Here is a 21,113-nt window from a genome sequence, read left to right on the forward strand (position 1 = left end):
TCCTAGATTTCACTACTTGTTTATAGAACCATGCTATCAGCCCCAGGCATGGTGGATTCATGTCTCCAGGTGAATGGGCAAACAATGTCATTATTCAGGTTCCTCCTTACTGCATGGTCTGCTGGAGGCCTCCAGCTTCCAAAGATTTTAGTATGTCCAAAATACCTAGAACTCCAGCATCTCACACCTCCCTATGTGTACTTTTTTTCTCAGAGCATGAAATACAAGAGCTGCTCTGAAAGTAATGCCTCCAATTTTATGATGTCAGGCCACAACATCAGAAGCAGATGCTGGTGTTATGACAGTAGAAGTTGAACCTTCCCACTGATATTCCATACATTTTTGTTGTTGTGTGACAGATGGCAGCAGGGGGGCAGTCTGACAGAATGGTGTCTGACATAGAAATGTGTATGAAGCAAAGGTGTCATTGAATTCCTCCATGCAGAAAATATGGCACCCATTGACATTCATCAACACTTGCTAAATGGTTATGGAGATCAAACAGTGGATGTGAGCACAGTGTGGCAGTGGGCACTGCATTTTAGCAGTGGCAACAGTGGCAGTGGTTTACCTCTACTGTTGCAGATTTTTATGGGCATGGCATGCAGTCTCTTCTTTATCACTAGCAAAACTGTACAGCTAATGGCGGTGACTGTGTTGAGAAATAGTGTTTTGTAGTTGAGAATTTGCTCTATAAAATAGTGTTACTGTGCTTTTTGGAGTTGTGCTTTCCATGGAAATAGGAGGCATCACTTTTGGTGTGACCTACATAGTTTGGCTGTATGTACAGGATTTCAGTAGCTTGGATTACTTTCATAGATTTATTGTAAAAATAACAGCTGCTTAAAAATTGATTATCGATCATGGAAAGACAGTAGGTGTTTTTAATCTTCATAAACATAACTACAAATCATTAAGTAATATGAGGTATTTTATTGAAAGGCACTTTATGAAAAAAATTTAATCCACTGCTTGCAGAAATTGAATACATTTTATTCAATTTGATATGAAGTTTCACAGAAAAACATGGTGGGCCTCAGCTCTTGTATCTTGGTAACTGCAGTGATGTTATTGAGACAAAATTAGATTCTTCCCAAACACGTAAAACACTGAAAGATTCTAAAGTAGGGATTTGGAGAGCTTTAAAAATCTAATTTCAGTTGGTAAACTATCTGCAGATGTTGTGATCTGTTTGCACACACACATTCACAAATACATACAATGCATTCTATATTTTACTGAAAATTTAGGACTACTGTCACGTGTGCCATACACATATATTTGATGCACGGCTGAGCATGCATGTAAAGTACATTTACGTAACTATATGTGTTTGTACATACACACATTGCCTTGTGCTATGCAACCCGAAGGCTGTGTTGGGCTATGCAATGTATGGTGTTGCAGTGAATGTAGAGCTTGGTTGCTGTCCCGCTCAGGGTGTGGCTCTGGCAGCCACTGGAGATGCAGCAGGAGCTTCCTCTTTCTCTTCTTGTGATCATGAGCTGCTCCGTGTGCTCCAGAGTAGTGCTGTGCCAGGTGTGAGCATCATGGGCTCATGAGGCTGATGGGCTGAACCCTGGGGGGTAATGGAGAGCTGCCCTCAGCAGTAGGTTTGTGCATTTCATCAGTGTGGGACTGAGTGGGAAACTGCTTCCCCCTGGGCAACGGCAGCCACTGAGGCACGAAGTGCTCCTGGGACTGATTGGGTGGCCTTTGCCATTAACCTGATCCTCTTGGATGGGCTCAAGAGCTAAACAGATTTGTTCAGTAAATGCCATGCCTTCAAAAGGCAGTAACGAAACCACCAGGATGATGTTTTGGAAAAGCAAAATATTTTTGTTTGCTGGCAAGTGTGCAGTCATGCTTACCTCTTTGGATGTCAAAGAAGAGGCTTCGCTAGTGCAGCACTGCCCGCTTACCCCGATGACAAATGCCTCAGCGACAGAAGTCACCTTCTGCGCTCAGTCGAGCTCGACCGGAGCTGTCCCAATGGCCGTGCTGCTGGGACTCCGGGGACGGCTGCAGATGCAGAGCTATGGTGCTGTATTTCAAGTGATGATAAAAACTTGCTGGGTAAATCGGTGGAGAGTGGCTTGCTGGGAGCGTGTCAGCCGGTCTATCATTGTGCAAAGGCAGCAGATGCAGTCAGCGCTTGGATGAAATGGTTCATCACCCGCTGATGCCTCCCAAGGGATGGAGCCAGGGAACAAAGAGATGCTGGGACCTCCTCGGGTGGGAGCAATACTGTGGGAAGCAGCACGGAAGGACAACGGGGAGAGTAAGGAAGAAAGCATGGACCAGACAGAGGAGACCATTTTGCTCCGTGGCAGCCTGACAGCTGCCCTCAGGGCTGGAGTAAGAGCCCTTGGCAGTGCACATTCCAGGAGTGAGCTGGCTCTTCAAGGAAAGGAAGGAGCGGGGTGGCAACCAGCAGGGACATGGACTACACACAGGGTTCTCACTGCGCAGCTACATTGAAGTTGGTAACTGCAAAGCAAGTGCTGGTGGATTATTGTAGCCCATGTGCAACTGGCTCTGTGACCAGGGAGTGCTGTGTGAGGCACAGATATGCTGCAGCTTCTGGACAAGCAGGCAGATGCTCCTCAGGTTATGGCGCAAGGAAAGACACGATGAGGCCAGGGGCAGAACCTGGCCTGGCCCTGGGCAAGCTCTCAGCTGGCTCAGGTTGGCCAGGCCAATGTTTCCCTGTGCTCCTCCCCTCTGGGCACCTGTGGTGCTGTGCTGTGTTTGCCCCAGCCGGGTGTTGGCATCAAGTGAATCCAGCTCGTGTGCTGCTGCAAAGGAGCAAAGAGTTTCAGAAAGCAACTGCAAGATGCTGGTAACAAACTCTATTGATGGTGATGTTTTTCTGCAGTTAGAACTTGAAGATTAAAAAAAAAAAAACAAACAAAAACCAACAAAAAAAACCAAACCACACAGAGATGTGAAATAAGCAGCTTCTGTCTAAAGGAGTTAAAGTGCCTGCATTAACACCTGCCACTCCTTGATTCCCCACCTGCTGCTTTTCTAGTTTTCTCCTCTGCCCCTGCACATAGCTGCAGCTGCTTGGATGCTCCCTGAGCACAGCAGAAGCTCTGGGCAGTGAGGGCAGCCCTCTACCTGCAGGGCTGTGTGCTGAGCCCCGGGCAGCTCATCACAGCTCTGTGTAGTTGTGGTGCCCTTGCTACCCTGTGACTCGCAGTGCCTGTTTTATTATTTACACTAACTCATGTTCTTGGTGTCCTCAGGGGATTTCACCCAGGTAAGCGCTGAGCTAGTTCACCTCCTGTGAATCCATAAATGCAGACACCTTGGATGTAGTTTTTCTGCTGCTGCAGTCTCTGTATTATTCACTTTTGCAAGGTCCTTTTAAAGAAGCTAATAAACCTGTCACGACAAGCCCATTGAATCTCATCAGGATGCTTCTTTCACTCCCGAGGTCCCTTTCATAACCAGCTCGCATGCTGGCACTATTCGTTAGGCGTACTCAGTCAGCTTTGTTCTTTAGCATTATTGTGTGGTGTATGTCTTTTTTGTAGTACCTGAAGCTTATAAGACAACTATCGGTTTGCCTCCCAATGGGGGAGAAGGCATCTGTAATGTGTTTCATGTCTCACATCTCTGAAAAGGACTGGAGAACACAAGCACAGTAACTTGTGGGTTTTCTGTCTTAGAGAATTAGGATTTCTTTGCATTACTAGCAGGAAAATACTGAGCGGTGCTTGATCAATAAGAGGCATTGCCAGAGGTCTGCTACAGCCTGCACCAGCCAGCGGTAAGTGTTCTATAGGCAATGGAACTAGGAATATAAAATGTCGAGCGACAGTAATAATTCATGCATCCTGGGATGTATAAAACCAACAGTATGTCAATAGCTGTGGCACGCTCTGCAGAAAATATGCAGGGTTTAGATGTCGCAAAAGCCTGTGTTTTCCTTTAAATCACACTTTCCTTGGTGAAATATAGAATTTTCCTATTTGTTAAAAGCATTTATTTTCAGCTTCATATCAGTAATTTTCTATTAAGATTCTAAGAGATACGCAGTTCGAAAGGGGCCTTGAGATCCAGAGCCAAATGCATGTGTTTATTGAAGGAAAGCACATAAAAGACTTCTAAAACAGGGCGCGATAGTATTTGAGATTCATGGACCATTTCAGCATTCATAAAAGCATATATGGTTCTCATGTTGGCTTCGCTAGGGACTGAACTGTGTAGCTGGGTTACCCAGGAGGTATCGGGCCTTCCCTTAAAGGGAAGATCATTGCGACCATTTGTAATTTACTTGGAAACTAAAATATCTTGTGAAATGAGTGGGAACTTCTCCAGTATCCGCCCTCCTAAAATACTTCAAGATAATTAATATTGCTCATCTCTTGTGAAAAGACCCTGAGGAGGGTGAATGATTGCTGCAGGGAGGCACAGCGGGCACCAGAATACTTTCTGCCTGATGCTGGCCTCCTCTGTGCTGCTGCTGCCCGTGAACCAAGAAGTGACGAGTGCTGTTTTACCTGCTAAGACTCCCACAAAAATTCTTCAGATGAAACTTGAATGAGAAAAGGGAGAAAAAAAATGTTCCAACAGACCCATTCTTCTCTGTGCTCTCGTGCACCTCAGCCGCGTGTTGCCAGGCCTCTATTTCTCTAAATCTGCCTGGAATTAAATAGGCGAAGCAGAGCAGTTGCTTGTTGTTCACGCTGATATGAATATCGGCCTTAACATACAGGTAATGCTTCTGAAAGAATGTAAAATATTAACTAAAAATAAATAAATAAATAAAGAAGAGGAAAGACATCACAAAGAAGCCTGCCATGCATTATTTAAGCCTTTTCCTGTGAGGTTGAAGGCTCCGATGCTCCTCCAGCAGCAGTGTTCCCTCCGCTGCAGGGCTGTGGGTCCCAGCTCCCACTTGGCTGCTCTGGGTCCTTTTTGAAAGGTGTTGATTCAAACAATAATTAAACATCTTAAATATCATCTCTATTTTTTGAAGACTTTAAAGTGATTTGATGGCAGTGGGCTGTGTCTACACAAACAGGCACTAATAGATATTTCAGCACATCTTGCTGAAGCAGATGTTAAATACAAACAAAAAATTTAAGCCTGCTGACTCCCTGAGATATATGAAAGGGATGTCTTTGTTGTGAGCAGAGTGACTTGGCTCATTCTGCTCCTTCGGCTTGGTTCAGGGAGGATGTGTTTTGCAGTCTTCCCATGATACCTGGCAAATTTAAAGCTGTCACTGTTGATCCCTCTTCTCTTTGTATTAAGGGAATGTCTGTGGTGTTTATATTACGGGGAAAATGCTATTTCTACTGATTGTATTTTCATTGTCTCTCTTATGACGGAACTGTTTGCCAGCAGCTGTGGGGCCACTTTGATGCTTGCTCTGATACCATGCTTATTGTGCAGCACAGTTGAGCCTACAGTTTTTCTTTCTAATCAGAGCTAGCACACTGGGTAAAAAAAAAATAAAGCTTTTCTTTAATTATGGTTATCTCATAGGGTCTGCATTTGTAATAGTGAGTGGGTGCTGGAAACCTATGTTTGTATATACCTGTGTATGTTCTGATTTCATTTTAATTCTGGTAATGTTTTGCCTGTCTCTGCTTCTCTCTCTGGCCATGCTTGAGCAGGGTCATGGACCTGTTGGTGGGGTGGTTGCTCTCCTGGGAGATGGCAGGGGTATGTGTTTGCTACAGACTGCACCCTGCTCAGAGGGATTTTTGTCTAGTCACAGAAAACAAAATAATCTTTGTTTATTAATTCACTCAGGCAAGTATGAAGCTAACAGCCAGAGCTGGGTGCTGGTGGCAGGAGCAGAAGCGGCATGGTTAGATTCAAATATGCAACATGATATTCATGCCACCCTATTGCTGTGGAGGTATACAGGGTCACCGTGGTGATGGAGTGTTCTTCTAGTACCAACGGAGGTCTGCTGGCCCCCTACCTCACTGCTGCTTGACCACACCATTCATCCTTGTGGTGATGGCATGCTGGGTTTGAATAATACCTGTGTGGATGCAGGTATTCCTTTTCTTCCTGTATCTTACAGCCATTTGCAGACCGATGAGAAACCATTCAATTTCCATCCTGCAAATTGGAAATTTGAGAAGCTGAGTGATGTGTCCAAGATGATGCAGCAAATCAATAGAAGAAAAAGGGATCAGGCCACTCTGTGCAATTTAGGGGTGCCTCGAACTGCCCCAAAGATTTCTAGCAAAAGGCATCCAGTCCCCAAAGAGGCAGCTTCCCTCCATTATTTCTCTCAGAGTATTGCTGCTAACTGTGGAGAAATGCAAAATGTATTATTCATTTCTCCTACTCATAAAATCAATACCTATCAAAATACAAAAGCAATTTAAATCAAAGGGCACTTGTTGAGTGCAGATCCTACTAATTAGATATGATTTCCCAACAATTTCTTAAATTATTTATCCAAGAGATAGGTAGCAGGCACTTTACGTGCCCCAGAGTGAATATTATAAACCTCTTGTCATGATACAGCAAATGTGAAATGTAGTGCAATGCAATATGATTTGTAACCCCAATGAACTAATGCAATATCAATAGACATCAATCTGTGTGGAACATCTGTCTCGTTAGAACATCTTATGAGGTATGCTGAAAGCCAATAACCTTGCAAAATGGACATGTCTTTGTGAAGGATACAGGTTGTGCCACTAGAAATCAATTAAGGCTGTAATGCCCACCTGCAATAGAAGTTACTAAGCCACCCTCACTAAAAAAGAAGTTTACATAATGCATAGATACCCATAGTGACAGCAGTTCCTTTTTGGCTGGTGGATGGCTATGTGAGCAATTCTGCTGTCATATTTAGGCCTTTTTTTCTCATTATGGCACTGCATATTATAGTCCCATAGTCCACATCTAAACAATATTTCTCTCATATCTCGTTAATTACAGTTTAAAAAAAATGCAAAGAAAAGAACAAATGGTTTTGAAGATTGTTGTGCCCAAACTAGGAGGCTGCTTTCCCATAAAATGAAGGGTCTGCATTTGTCTGTGGGTAATATATGTCGATGCTCTACAATTTTTAATCATAAGGATTTTTTTTATACAGCCTTTTGTGGTTTCAGTTTTCAAATATAAACTTACATCCACATGGTGGATTAAAATTCTATTCCACAAGCCCTTGGGAAGATGCATGGTTGCCTCATATAAACGTATGTACTCACCAAGTTGTTTTCTATCAGTGGTTGAAAGGAATAGTCTGAAGAGTTAGGCTTAACAGGAATTATAATTCAGTGCTTAAACCTCTATTCAGTGTCCTCCTCTGCAGCCCTTGTGGTGACCAAGCTGCTGGGAAAGGAGCTTGAGCAAAAACCTGGAGCTGCCCAAAATGCTGTGTGATCCAGTAGCTGCTGCAGCTGTGATCTGAGTGCGCCTTGGCAGTACTTAGGGGGAAGCAAGGCAGGGCCTTAACTTGGGATTTCATGGCATTTAAAAGTACAAGTCAGAATTGTAATGGTATTTAAACCTTCCTTATTAGTAGTACAATAAGTCTTTCAGCTAGTGCTCGGCAAATTCCTCTTTGGTGATCTGTAAAAGGCAGTTCTGATAGTGACGGAGCTGGAGTCTGAATGCTGAGTACAGGACCAGTCAGAGTAGACTGCTGCACTTGAGCTGATGGGAGAAATCGAGGTGGCTGAATCAGTGCTATGTTAAGGCTGTACTCCTGCCCTTTGTACCAGGGGCTGGGAAGGGCAGGAGCACCAAGTGTGAAAAAGTGTTGCATTAAAATACTGGTCGTATAGGATTAGTTTGTCATCAATTATTCAGCTCTGCTTCTTGTATTTTTATTGTTTTTAATTAATAGAGGGTTGGAAAGTATTTGTCTGGCAGGTGTGACATCGAGACTCAGTCCCAGAGTGTTTGTTATAAATCCTAGCTACACCAAGCGAGGAGACAGTCCTACGGTAATGTTTTGCATTTTCTCAGCCCATTCTTATTTAAATGAGAACAAGCTATCTGGAAGGAACATCAAACACTGCAACTACTCTTTAGTGGTACTTTCATTTTCTTGTCCTAATTCCTTTTCAGACATGTTTAAATAGTGTGTGATTGTATATTAGTGACTGCAAAGGTTGCCTAAATTAACACCACAGACTAATTTTGTTTTAAATGGAGGGAGGAGCACATCTGTTTCAAAAAGCTTTGTAATATGCCTTTTGTGAGTTCAAATTGCATACAGTAATGACCACTTAAGTGAGCTGCTACACACACAACTACTTATTTGCAATAGTATTAAACAGCACAGCTATAAAATGGCATTAATATTTTTGTGCATTGAAATATATTCCTTCTTTCCCCTCCCCTTGAAAATTCAGCCCTGCGTTAGTGTTCAGTGAGTACCAAAGATGAGCTTGTGTTCCTCCCCATGGCAGATGTGTTATTCTCTGTAGGACCATCTGGCTATATCTTTTATGTTTTGTTTGCATCTCCCCTAGATAAATGAAACATGAAATGTTTTGTAGTTATAACTATTTTTCAGCCAGGAATTATTATAACATTATAAATATTATTGACATATCTAAGGATGACATCTGTGGATTTCATATAGAGGTTAAAAGTGTGTGGTTTTGCTGTTCATCACAGAAGTTTAGGGAGGACACAGTTTGGAAATGAGCACACAAGGGAGGTATCACCTGAGGGACTCATACCTCATACAAACCTTGATCAAATTACTTACAGAAATAGAGAAGTGTGCCTTTTTCCATAGCTGTCCTTTTTACAGATAAAGATATTTACAGCCTCCAAATGTCTACAGTGAACAAACTGAAAGTGAACAAACAGAAAGGTGTTCAACTGGCAAATACTTCAAATATGGAAGCATCAAAGAAATGCTTTGCAGAATAGATTCTCCATCTTGAGGAGGTGGAGGACTACCTGGTACTACTTGACCTCTCCTGTAGTAGAAGGGGCTCAGAATCTGCCTTGGGATGCAAGAAAGAACTATTATATATTTATTTTTCAAAGGAAGAGCCGAGACAAGGACAGAAATTAAGGAACCTCTCTGTACATGTAAAAGAATTCTATAAAAGCTAATGGGTTGAAGAAAGCTGTGTGCAGGCCTGGGCTAACCATTAGACCATCCTCCAAAAATTTATGTTGCCAAGTCTATTGCCACTAAAATCTGAAAGCAAACATTAGCAGCCAAGAACATCATGCTAATTAATTGCTGCAGGAGGACACAATTTCCAAGATCTAATGAAAGATGGAATCCAGCTCCCATATGTCCCACTTGATAGACCAAGAAAATGAGCCCATGTTTTTCACAGAAACCATGAGCAATGTCTAACTACATGTCTCTCAGCTGAATAAAACTATTCACCAGATGCAGAGATGGAAATGGCTGTTTGTCAGCACCCAGACTGAAAAACCCAGCCAGGATCTGTTCTTGAGGAACCATTTTGATTCACCACTTTCACGGCAGATTCAGAAGGTGGTAACTGAGTACCAGGGCACATCTCTCAGCTGCTGTGTAGTGGACCCAATACTGTGTGTGCAGCTACACTGCAAATCTGCCTGTTCACCTTGCTGAGCTGCAGGCTTGTGCTTTCTTGAACCGGAATCCTGTCAGCAGGATGCTTGTGCCAGGATGAGGGGTGTGATGCTGCAAGGGAGAAGTAAAGGCTGCAGGGTGAGATCTGCATGTGTCTTGAATGTGGATATCCTGTCTCTGTTGGCACTTAATCTTGCTTTCCAGAGGCCCATGGTCACTTATATGCAATGGTTTGGCTTGCTAAACTAAGTAATATTTCTACTTAATGTTTATTATCTGATGGATGTATGTACTGCCAAGCTGATTCCCTGCTCATGCATGAGGATGCCTTGCAGAGCACGGGAAGTGCTGCTCCCTGTGTGTAGGGGTGCATGCTGATCTGCTGTGTGCCAAAGCAGTGCGCTGCTGCCTGCATGGCACAGCAATGCTCTACTGCTGCTGTGAGGCACCCGGTGTAATTCCAGGTCTGCCTGAGCAGTGCTGACTAACTCAGCTGCTGCTGTGATGGCCCTGGCCCTGCAGTGCAAGTGTCTTTCTTGCAGTCATGGTCCGAGCACAGCTGGGATATTAGGGAGTGTCACGGTGGCAGGCCAGGCAGCCCCACACAAACAGAGAAACAGGGCTGTAGAACAGGGTTTGGCAGCCATCAGTGCATAACCTATGTCTTCTTATCACTTAGCATCACTTCATCCACCCAAACGCTGTCAGTATTTGTTAAGTGTTTGATTTCTGGAAACGCCAAAAAATCTCATCTTCCTCTGTCATCTTTTGTATATGATACGTATGAAACTTGTAATCTGAAAAGAGTATACTGACACCATGCTTAGCGGAAATGGGCACAGTTGAAGCACATCTAAATTGCACGGCCAAGTTTTACCTTAAATATTGAAGAAAATATATTTTATTCCCTCTACAATGAGGTTAAAGAGAAAAAAAAAAAAAAAAAAAAGAAGGTTGTGGTAAGTAATTGTAACACACCATTGTGCATTTCCTCAAGATCTTTCCAGCTAGTGGAGAGTAATGACATTTCCAAACTTCAATAACTTCCACATAGAAAGACACACCATTTTGGTTGGCCTCAGTAAAGCATTTAAAATCATAAGGGCTGCTATTATGCAGCCTATGGAATACAGTTAGACACAGGATAGTTTTCTGCAATTGGGCTTGAATTTCACTCTAGGTTTTATGTGACGCAAAGCTCTAAAGGCACTCCTGGTTCTACTCTAAGGGATGAAATCAGCACTTATGAGCATGTGTCTTGATGACACAACTTGAACATTGAAGTGATTATTGTTATGAAAGGACCAAGGTGATAAGTCTCACGTAATATATGAGCACCTATCAGTCAGATAAGCCAAGAAATGTCATAATCCATTATATTAACGTCCTAAACGTTACAAGCTGACATCAGGTTGGTGAACTGGGACTCTTGGACTTTTTAAAAGTGTTGCTGTAGTTAAGCTTCATTCTGTACTTGGAGGACAATTTTAATATCAGTTTTTACTCCCAGAATAAGGAACCTTAAAGATTTTCAGCATAATGTAAGTAGTCTTTCTAACTTTCACAGAAGTATTGCTGTGTTTTTAATTATTACTTTTGAAGTAATTGGCTGAAGCATCACAGCAGAATCCAAGATGCCATGCACGGATGAGGGAAGAGAAATCAGCAATGTGATAACTCCTGACAATTGAGATGCTGCCCTTACTACTTTATTTGAATCTTAACCCATTACTTTATAAGCCATCTATGAGGAAGGCAAGATTTATCATGCCTTCTGAAGGTGTCTTGACAACAGTGACATTACAGGCCCTGTTCTCCAGAGCCAGTTGCTGTCTTACTGCTCTTAAATTCTCATCATTGATAGCTATAAATTTTCTCTGCATCTTTTGATCAGTCCAGGTCCTCAGCTGTTATCTAGGCCTTTGATTTCTGGATCCTGAGGGAGTATTGAGTCAGAGTAGTGCACTCAGTGCAGCAGTTGCCTTCTTATTTTGGGATGGGTGCAGCAAAGAAAGGGGCCCTGGTAGACTTGGAGTGCCTTCACTGAAGAAATTGCATTGGGAACTGCGTGGGTCCTGTCAGACACTCATGAGCTCTCTGCGGATCTCAGGAGGCTGCTGAAGGTGCCTAAGTGAGCACAGCATGGCCACACAGTTTCTATGCCTTGGTGCCATGCTGCAGGGTGTCCTCTGGGCCCAGGTGCATTGAATAAGGAGCATCATGGCTGGTAGCGGCTTGGTGGTGGCCAGAAGTGCTGACTGCATTGTCCTCACTGCTGGCTGCCACAATGCCACTGCCCTGCCATTCCAAATGCCAACCGGAGCCTCCGTCCAGAAGTTACAAGGGTAGAGGCAGAAGGCATAGCTCATACTTTGTGTCTTGTGCTACTGGGCAATGCCTAGGGAAGTGGGCAGCTCAGTGGCTTTGTGGCACCTGGACATATCCCAACATTTCTCCCTAACAAGGCTCTCTTCTTGCCAGCACCACTGCCTAGGGCTGCAGCTGCTGCTGACCTGCTCAGGGCCAGGAGCAGACTGTTGCCACCTTACATAAATCTGTTCCCACCACAGGCTCCTGAGAGAGGTTGAGGGGTGACATCTGAGCCCCTCCAAAACCAAAGCCTCATGTCCACGCTCGCTAACGTTACCAGTTCTGCAAGTGACTTGCATCGTGCTGAAGTGTGGACACATCAGAGGAGAACAACCCATCTAGCACAGGACAGCTTGGAGGAGTGGTATTGTGCACCAGAAATGCGAGAGGAATTGAAGGTGAGTTACTGTGCTTTGTGTACAAAGAGAGCTGTGGGGTAAGTACTTCTGGAAGGTACCGTGTTGTATTTACTGACTGCATCAGATCAGAGCTCTGGTTTTATGTCAGACTTGAAATTCAGCATTTCCAGCAGACTCATGCTGATGCACAGGTGTGATAACACTGACGCAGGCAGCAGGAAGCCACCATGAGTCACTGCCCAGCTTCCTCCTGAACCTGGGGCCTGTGGTCAGCATGTTGCAGCATTGTCTTTCTGGCCTGCAAACATCATGGCTCTAGTCAAGCTTGTACAGTCTGCAAATCGACCCTGTTTGTACTGCACAGGTAAATGTTAAAAGTGAAACAAACGTGGGTGAACATGAGCTGTATAAGATACTGCAAATCATCACTTCAAGTGTGAGCATAATACCCGGAACCACAGGCAGGAAAATACATTTATAAACTATCAAATTATCTTGGGATAATAATGTAATGCTTTTCAGTGCTGTACTGTGTGTTCTGATAGCTGAGCAAATAATACTACAGCTGGCAAAGGACCAGAATTTCAAAGAGCTTTCATGAGCAGAGCGCTTCCACAGGAGAGAGAAGGGTTTCTGTGTGTTTTTTGGGGAATGTTAAAAGCAAATGTGGTTATTTCAATGACTTGGAACTGCACAGAGTAACATCTTATGATAAATAAATCCTTTAGACAGTTTGTCTACTTTATAGCATAACCTATGAAGTGCTTTCTTCTTCATATGAGGTTACTTCTCTCTGTGATTGCAACAATATTCTTTTGATCAAATGTGCTTTCAGAACTGGCATGAACAAATCAAGGAGCCAAGCAACTATAGCAGTTTGTACGCAGAAGTGCTGTTGGAATATAAAATTTTTCAGACACATTTTTCAAGAAAACAGAGTCCCCTTTGAAATTTTGGTCTAAAGATATACGCTGGAATACTGTTTATGACTCTATAGAAGTGTATGACACCCAAAGTGCTTTTAGGATGCTCCAAGGTATATCAAAGAGCATTAACTTCAGCACAGCTGGGAATGTCCCCAGATTGCCTTATGAATACATAGTTCTTATATCCTGTATGTTAGCTACAGTTAACATAGCCTTGGTCATTGACAGTAATCCACAGGGTAAGCCTATTTGGTGAGATTTAGCATCTACATTTTTCTGCTCACATCTGCTTGCCTGAATACGTAATCTGCCTGAATGTCACAGTTTACATCCTATTTTCATTGGAGGATAACAAAACTTGATCGGTGTCTTCATCTCCTTCTCTGGGTCTCTAAGAAATATTCCTTCTTGTCATCTCCTCCTTTCTGGCACTCTTCAGCACGATCCTTAGCCAGGTTCTTCATTAAAGGCAAGTGCATGTGAGGCTTGCAGGCAATCAAAAAATTGTCATTATTTGTGCAGAAAAAAGTATGGCGATATTACTCCAAAGACAGCAAGAAAATAAAGGTGGAGTCATAATTTCCCGAACTGGATTTCTGTACTTAACCTCTTACAAAGCTCTGACATATCAGTATTTTATCAGCAGACAGCAGTAGATGTCTGAAGACTCTTTCCTTTTAATTCTTACCAAACTTAACTGTAGCCACTTCAGTAATTCTGGAACAGCTCAGTCCTAGAGGTAAATTAAAATTAGGGAAAATTAGACCGTTTCTAATGAGGTGGTTATTACACTGAATAATGATGATTATTGGTTCTGCTTAATAAAACTGTCAGCTAGTGCAAAATATATATTAAGTTAAATTACATTACGTTACATTTTGATCAACTCAGAAATTCTGTGCATTTCTTTCCCACAAACCGTGGGCATAACGAAATGTTACACAGAGCTGCTTTTCTCAAGTAGTCTGAAAAGTGAGGCTTTCAAACACGACCCTTTAAAGCCCTGATTTAAAGCCCATTAAATGCAATGCGGTGAGGATTCATGCTGACTGCAGTGCCATGTAGGCCAGGACTTCACTAAAGCAAGCAGTATTCTCTCCTTCTGTGCTATATATCTGCATAGAAGTGTTGTGGCAAATATTTCACAGTATTCTTGGTCTGCTCAAGGAAAGATGTTTTACCACGTGTTTCCTGCCTCCTTCCTCACCAGTCTCGTGGCTGCTGGTTCCCCTGCTCTTCCCTATTGATTTACCTGGCATGTTCTGAAGTGGACTTTGTGGGGTGAACTACACTTTTTATTCCCAAGATGAAAGCAGTGGGAAAGATTATCCAAGCTAAAAACGTGATTCTTCTGTACAAAACCAGATGTTGGAGTCCTAAAAGCTTGGAGGTGAGGCAGCTCACCAGAAGCCTGTTGGCTTTCCAGAGACACAGTCAAAAATCTGAATGTTCTGCATTTTTATATTTAAAAGCAAGCGATACTACCAGGGGCCATTGGCAAGGCTCGCTACACTGTGAAGTGCATGCCAACCCTTTGGGACAGTCACTGTGGGCCTTTGCACCCCAGGCTGCCCAGCAGTGGTGCCAAATGGTGAGCAGAAAGGTAGGGGTAGACCAGAGACCACTGCTGCCCCATGCCTCCTCTGTGCATGGGGTGGAGTTCTGTAGAATGTTCCGATGGAAACAAAGCCATGTTTTTCTTACAGAAAAGGTGTTTGCTGTATTGATAGTAGCAGTGTATTTCATAAATTATGAGAGATTAAACAAGCAGTAACAACTGCATGACTGGAGATGTACCTCTGCCAATTGGCTTTTGAACTGGGGCGTGGAGGTAAGTTAATCTTCACTTGGTGTACAATGGAACCCAGAAAAGAACAGATTTACAGTAAAATTTTGCTTTTTCTGACAGTGCTTTTGCTTTTACAAACAGCAGTGTGTTATCTCAAATGATGGTGATAACATGGCTATTAAGTTGCAACATATGCAGTTATAAGGTTTTTATCATGCTTTGAAACATTTAGTCATCAACAAGATTCTTCCCTTTATGAAGCCCATTTTGTAGCATTCCATAAACAAGGTTCAACAGTCACAATTTCATTAGCATTATATTGTTGCCATAGTAATGCAGTACCAATTCAATTGATGGGCTTTTCATCCTGGGCTTATTATAGGACTGCTCTTCTTGTCAAAGATACATCTATATGGGTACATCAAACAGATCTTATTGTCTGAATATTAGCACAAATTGCATCATATGCTAATTTGGATAGCAACATATCACAGTTTTGGCATCAGACCCAGAAATCATCAGACACGATAGAAGTCACTAAACACCATACATGTCAAAGTCTCATCCCCAAACTGGGAAAATTACTTGCATTGTTTGCTGCATTTTCTGAATTTGTTATCACAAAAGCACTTGGCTCCGCTGCGACTGCTCTGCGATGCTACTGGGACAGCATAGCTTTGCAGGTGGTAATAGCAATGGAAAAAAGCAGAACCAAGTGTTGAAGAATAAAACGTGATCTGAAGAGTAGTTGGCCCTTGTTCTGGTCACGTGTTCTGCAGCATGCTTTGGGGAGTCACTGCCAAACGCAGTGCCTTGGTTTCCCTGACTGTAAAATGGGAATAATGACCCCTCTCCCTCTGTGCAGAGCACGTGGTGAATACCCAGTGACAAGTGATATCCTGTACTGCTAAACACTGTTATTAAGTGAAGGAGCAATATTTTTAACAGCTCCAGGAAAATACACAGCACAGATCTACAATTTAAGTAATGTCTCTAGAGAATCTGGACTCACCCAGTGAAACATGAAAGTGTTGGCAGAGCGAGCGTGCGGTGGAACATATGCGCTTATGGAGGAGAAGAAGGATATTCACCTCATTAAAAATCATGACCATTTGTAGGGTAATTTTTAAAGTATGTAATGTTGTAGGCTACGGGGGAAGTTGCTGCAGCAATCAGACCAAGAAGTGCAACAATAAAATTCAAGGCAGCAGGGTGACTTCTTATTGTATGTAGAAACATTTTGTACATTTTCACTGTTTTGTTGATGATTGTTTCCTATTTAGAAAGGAAATACCTTTTTTTTCCATCCCAACACACAATGTTCAGTCTATCATTTCTTAGTTTAATCAGCAACAGCAAGTAGCATTCAGTATAATCAAAAGTGTGTTCCACTTTATATGGTAAGTTCTGTCTGATTTACAAAGGCAGTGTCTTCTCCAGCTGAGCAAGGAAAGAGAGACCTTCACTTGCAGATAAAAATCGCCTCAGAGGAAAGGCTTCTCCCCCATTAGGATCCTATTGTTCGTACAGAAAATAACCGTTGTTACTTCTATTATCTATTTGTTTACTCTCACAAAGATATACCCAGAGGACCCAGCTGAGACTGGGACCTACTTGTGCCAAGCGCAGCAAAACCATATAGAGAGCCATGATCTCTGCTTCAGACAATTTATAAGCTGAAGAGCCAGAAGAATGGCAAGAGCAGTGAGTAACTAACTCAGAGATGAAGGAGGTGGTTGTGGCAGAAGCAGAGTGGATCTCTAGCCTGGGTCCCTTCCGACAGGATGCCTGCCTCACAGGGGGAAGGAAATTCTTAGGATTCAGTCTCCATCTCATACATGTAGCCACGCTCTACCCCCTAATTCCAACAGCTGCATCCGTACTGCTGAGCAGGGGCAGCCTGAGGCAAGACTTGCAGTCAGACTGTGCAGCCCACCCGTATTACCTATTAAACACCTTCAGGCTGGCTCCAGGGCAACCCTGTTAATCCTCCCAGGGACAAAGGCTCAGGCATACCCTATGTTTTCAAGCATGTTTAAGGGCACTGGGGTCAGGGTACCTGCCAGAGGAATATTAATGAGCTCCAACAGCACATCCGAGGCAAGAGGGCTCGGGCTTCCTCCTTGTGTGGTAGCTGCTTCCAAACCAGAGCCTGAACAGATGGAAGGTGGGGAGAGAGGAGTTTTCGGTCACAATAGAAAAAAAGCTTGCACAAGGATGGGAATGCGTTGATCAGGAACAAATATGATGTCACATAGATAGAGAGCAGGGGCTTGGAATTATTCTGGTGCTCTCCCTCTCTCTTTCTTTAAAATCCTTGTGGTAAAATGGTTAAACTCTGGGGGAGAAGGCATTCATCTTCCAATGAATAAATACTTCCTTTTTCTTTGTGGTGCCTGCTGACTTTACTGCTGTTGCAACCTTCTAAAATGCTTCCAGAAAATCACATTAGATTTCAGCTTTATTTATTTTTTTTTATTAAGGAGTCTGAAGAGAGTTTATAATTTAACTTTTTAATAGAAACTTCGTCTAATACGCTGGCATGGATTTGATGTCATAAGAATTCTGATCTCATTTATAGGAATTCTGATTTTAGTAAAATTCAGTAGCCGTTGTTGAATTAATACAAAAGCTGGCAGCTTTACAGTAGCAATTTTACAGTAAACCTATATTCTTATAGTGGTTTTGCTTAGTGCATGTGATATGGGTGAAGACAAACATTTAGCATGCAGAAGTGATACCCTTATGATGGCATTGTCCGCAGTAAACTGAGAAGGACATTTGTTTGTCTTAGATGACTTAAAAAATACATTTTACTACTGAGTCAAATATGGAAATTAATTTTCTATCATTAGTTCACTCCTGATGACTCTTTATGTAAAACTTGATATAAAAAAAGTAAGAGAACAGTGAAAGGAAAGTGACAGACCCCTTGCCTGAGACATTAAGGGATATTTAAGGATCAGAATTGGATGAAACCACTCCATTAGCATGGTGTACATATTGTCATGCTCATAGTGCAGACAGCTAACAGAGTCCTGGAAGGCTGCGCTTACTGGCAGAAAGCCATGAAATGCAGGTACTGACAGGCCCAGACTGCATATCTGGCACCTGCACTCCTTCCCCTTCCCACAGTGGGCCTTGGATGCTCTGACATTCTGGGAGCCGACCTCCTGGTCATGGTGGGTTGGGACATAGTGCAGGACCTTTGGAATAGGATGGACAGTGTGGCTGAGCCAAGCTAAGGCCAGAGTCATAGCAGGACAGAGCCATGCCCTGCAGGGATGGTCCTGGCTGATGGAGGCTTCAACCTCCATTATTATAGCTTTGTGGTGCTGTTCCCTGGACCAACTTTTGTCACACCAAGCCACCTTGGCAAAGTCAGGGCTCTGCACAGCCTGCCTAGAGACAACATAGGTTTATCAGGGCCCCAGGCAGTTCATCTGTGCTACTCACACCAGTTGCTCCTGAGCCCCTTTGCAGAACCCCATGAGTCTGCTGTTCTGGACCCCTCCCACAGGTGAGGGCCCCCAGAGCACAAATCAACCATGCACACTGGCCACCTGCTGACTGGCTTGAGCTGGGGCTGCTGGCCCCAGTCTTCACAGGCAGAACCAAAAGTACAGAGAAGAAATAGTTCTCTTCATGCCACAGCTTGTTTTGTCAGTATTCTCTTCGCTTTACATTTCCAGCATTTTTCTTTTCCGCACAAACTAATAGGAGGAAATACTGTTCCCCATTCTCCTAATGTAATACAAGCAATTTGTTTTAATTTTTGTTGGGAGCATTGAAATACCAAGTGATGGTTATTGAGATTTGCTGCACCTCTGAAACACTATAAAAAAATATCTGAATGATTCCCTGCTCATGCTGGCTTAGATGTTCCTAGGGAGAGGCACGCGCCCAAAGGGCAGGAGGGCGCGCGCAAAGGTCGGGAGCTGTTGGTGGATGCATGACAGCAAATCTGCTTTTGATCTCTTCCTGTGATTTTCTAGGTGAGCCCCAGACCTGCCTGTGGTCAGCGCTCTCTGACTTCGGCCACACCGCACAGATGGAACAACATCCCGTGTGCCCAGCCGCTGCATGGAGCTGCCCATGAGCTGGCACCCTGACCCAGCAGAGATGCTGCCAGTGCCAGCTCCACCCTGCTCGCTGCTGCCTGCCCACCTGCCTCCTTCCCCCAAGCCCACACACCACCAACACCTCCATCTCCGTCGCTTCCCACAGCACAACTGCAACGTGGAACAGCAAGTGTGGCTTGAGCAGGCTGAGCTTGTTAAAAGTGTGGTTAGATAAATAGTAGGACTGCAACACTGGGAGGCTGATTGGTATCACAAGATATCACTGTCGTATCCTGTGGCTTTTATGTAGGGAGATGTAGATTTTAGCCATCACCATCTGGCTATCCAACAGATAACAACCAGAGGAAATGGACTTGCAAATCTTCAGTTGCGAATAACTGATATATTGTTGCCAGTAATTTGAGGACCTGGTAAACTGCCAGAAGGAAAAGTTTTTTGTTTTTTTTTTTGAATATGATCAGACTTTTAATACATGTCAGCTTTTGACTATGTATAAATTAAAGAAACTCCCTAATTATTCACCATACATTTTAAACTGTGTGTCCAGAGAAGTCAGATCCTGTAAAACCCAGATGTGGCTGTATTATCAGCTCCAAATTCAGGCAAGTAAATAAAGTAGCAGATGTACGACTCAACTGCTGTATCTGCACAGTACTTATCGGGCACCACAGTATCTAGGTGTGGGTTACATGCTATGCGAAAAGAACAAGAAATAAGCAAAGAATACAGTAGTGTAGAATGTGCGTGTTATTAACTTCTAGAAAATCTCAACAGCTGGAATTTTAGAATGTGGTATTTAGAAAAACATAAAGAGAGAAATTAAGTGTGTTTTTCTCCAGAAAAAAATGCAGTATGTACATAGATCAAATTATAATACTTAGTACTTCTAGGACAAATTCCAGTATGAATTTGATCATGAAGTAATTGAAAAATATTAATGATTTAGCCTCACAGCTAGATTTCAGGTAGATAATAGTGATAATTATTGCTACAAATATATACCATCATTCTTGCTCTGAAATGAAAATTGAGGCATAGAGGTTTTATGTATTTGTCCAAAGTCTGTTTTACTGCTGTAACCATCCTTTTATAGAATTACTGTGTATTAAGTGTGCCCTTTTCCAAATATTGTACGTGACATACTATTCAGTTCATGAATTCTAAAAACCAAGCAGCTGAGCTTCGTTATGAACGCAATCTCCATTTGCATTTGAATCCTCAAGCAGTGACAATCCTTCTTAAAAAAAAAAAAAAGAAAAAAAGAAAAATGGAATGATGAAAATCAGAACAAAATCTGTCAAGGGCCCATCTGTGACTGCATATCAGAATATCACTAAGATGCTCTGAGGAACAAAGTTGTCTCCAAGTCTAACACAGTGCTTTTTTGTCTATGGAAATAATTCAAGATGGGAGAAATGAGGGCAAATAACATGAAAAACTCTGTTTCTCTACTGAACGGTGCAGGAAAGCAGCATCCCTGTTTCATGGATAATCTTGTTTGTGATACACGTACCAATGATTAGACACTAAAGGTTTTACATGACAGAATACTCAGCATTCTCACATCTGCTTTAGATAAACATGCATAGCTGTTGCTTCCAGTGAGGCTCAGGGAGCCAGGGGTCTTTGGCCCTGGTAGGTGAGAACTTGGGTTAGGTATGTTTGTGGCAAGCTTCCATAGCCTGCTACCTGAAACAGCAGGAAAACAAAAGGATAAACTCCATCCTAGCCTTAACAATACTCTTGAAACCACATCTATTTCCTTCTGAATAGGAACACACAAAGTTAGGTAAACTATTTGTAAGCTGTTTATATGTCCTCTTCAGGATCTGAATTCCTGCAAGCCTTATTCATAGCTCTTTGCTCTCACACATGCGATATTTGGAACTGATTACTCGAAATAGGAGAAACATGGTGTTAGTGTTGTTCTAATGCGCTGTATTTTTTTTCCTTCTTTTTCTTAACTGTTAGAGTATGCAAATATTTAGTTAATTGGTCCTCGTGGTTTCTTTTTATTGAATTGCTTTCACTATGGCAAATAAATATTCATAAAGAAATGTGGAC

At 42.8% G+C, this 21,113-nt stretch overlaps 1 long non-coding RNA gene across 8 annotated transcripts in view; it reads left to right on the forward strand.

Moving 5' to 3' along the window:
• LOC149916838 (uncharacterized) overlaps positions 1 to 19,801 on the forward strand; it is a 39,771-nt gene extending 19,970 nt beyond the window's left edge. For 6 of the 8 annotated variants that reach the window (XR_016469219.1, XR_016469221.1, XR_016469218.1 and 3 more), the window contains exons 4-5: positions 12,094 to 12,291; positions 18,963 to 19,801. This is a non-coding gene — a long non-coding RNA (uncharacterized LOC149916838). The remainder of the gene's footprint in view (positions 1 to 12,093; positions 12,292 to 18,962) is intronic. The other 2 variants (XR_016469216.1, XR_016469215.1) reach the window with 2 other exon arrangements.
• Positions 19,802 to 21,113: the final 1,312 nt, after the last annotated feature.

The sequence above is a fragment of the Phasianus colchicus genome, chromosome 9, assembly GCF_987193195.1.
Source record: "Phasianus colchicus chromosome 9, bPhaCol1.hap1.1, whole genome shotgun sequence".
Taxonomy (NCBI): Eukaryota; Metazoa; Chordata; class Aves; order Galliformes; family Phasianidae; genus Phasianus; species Phasianus colchicus.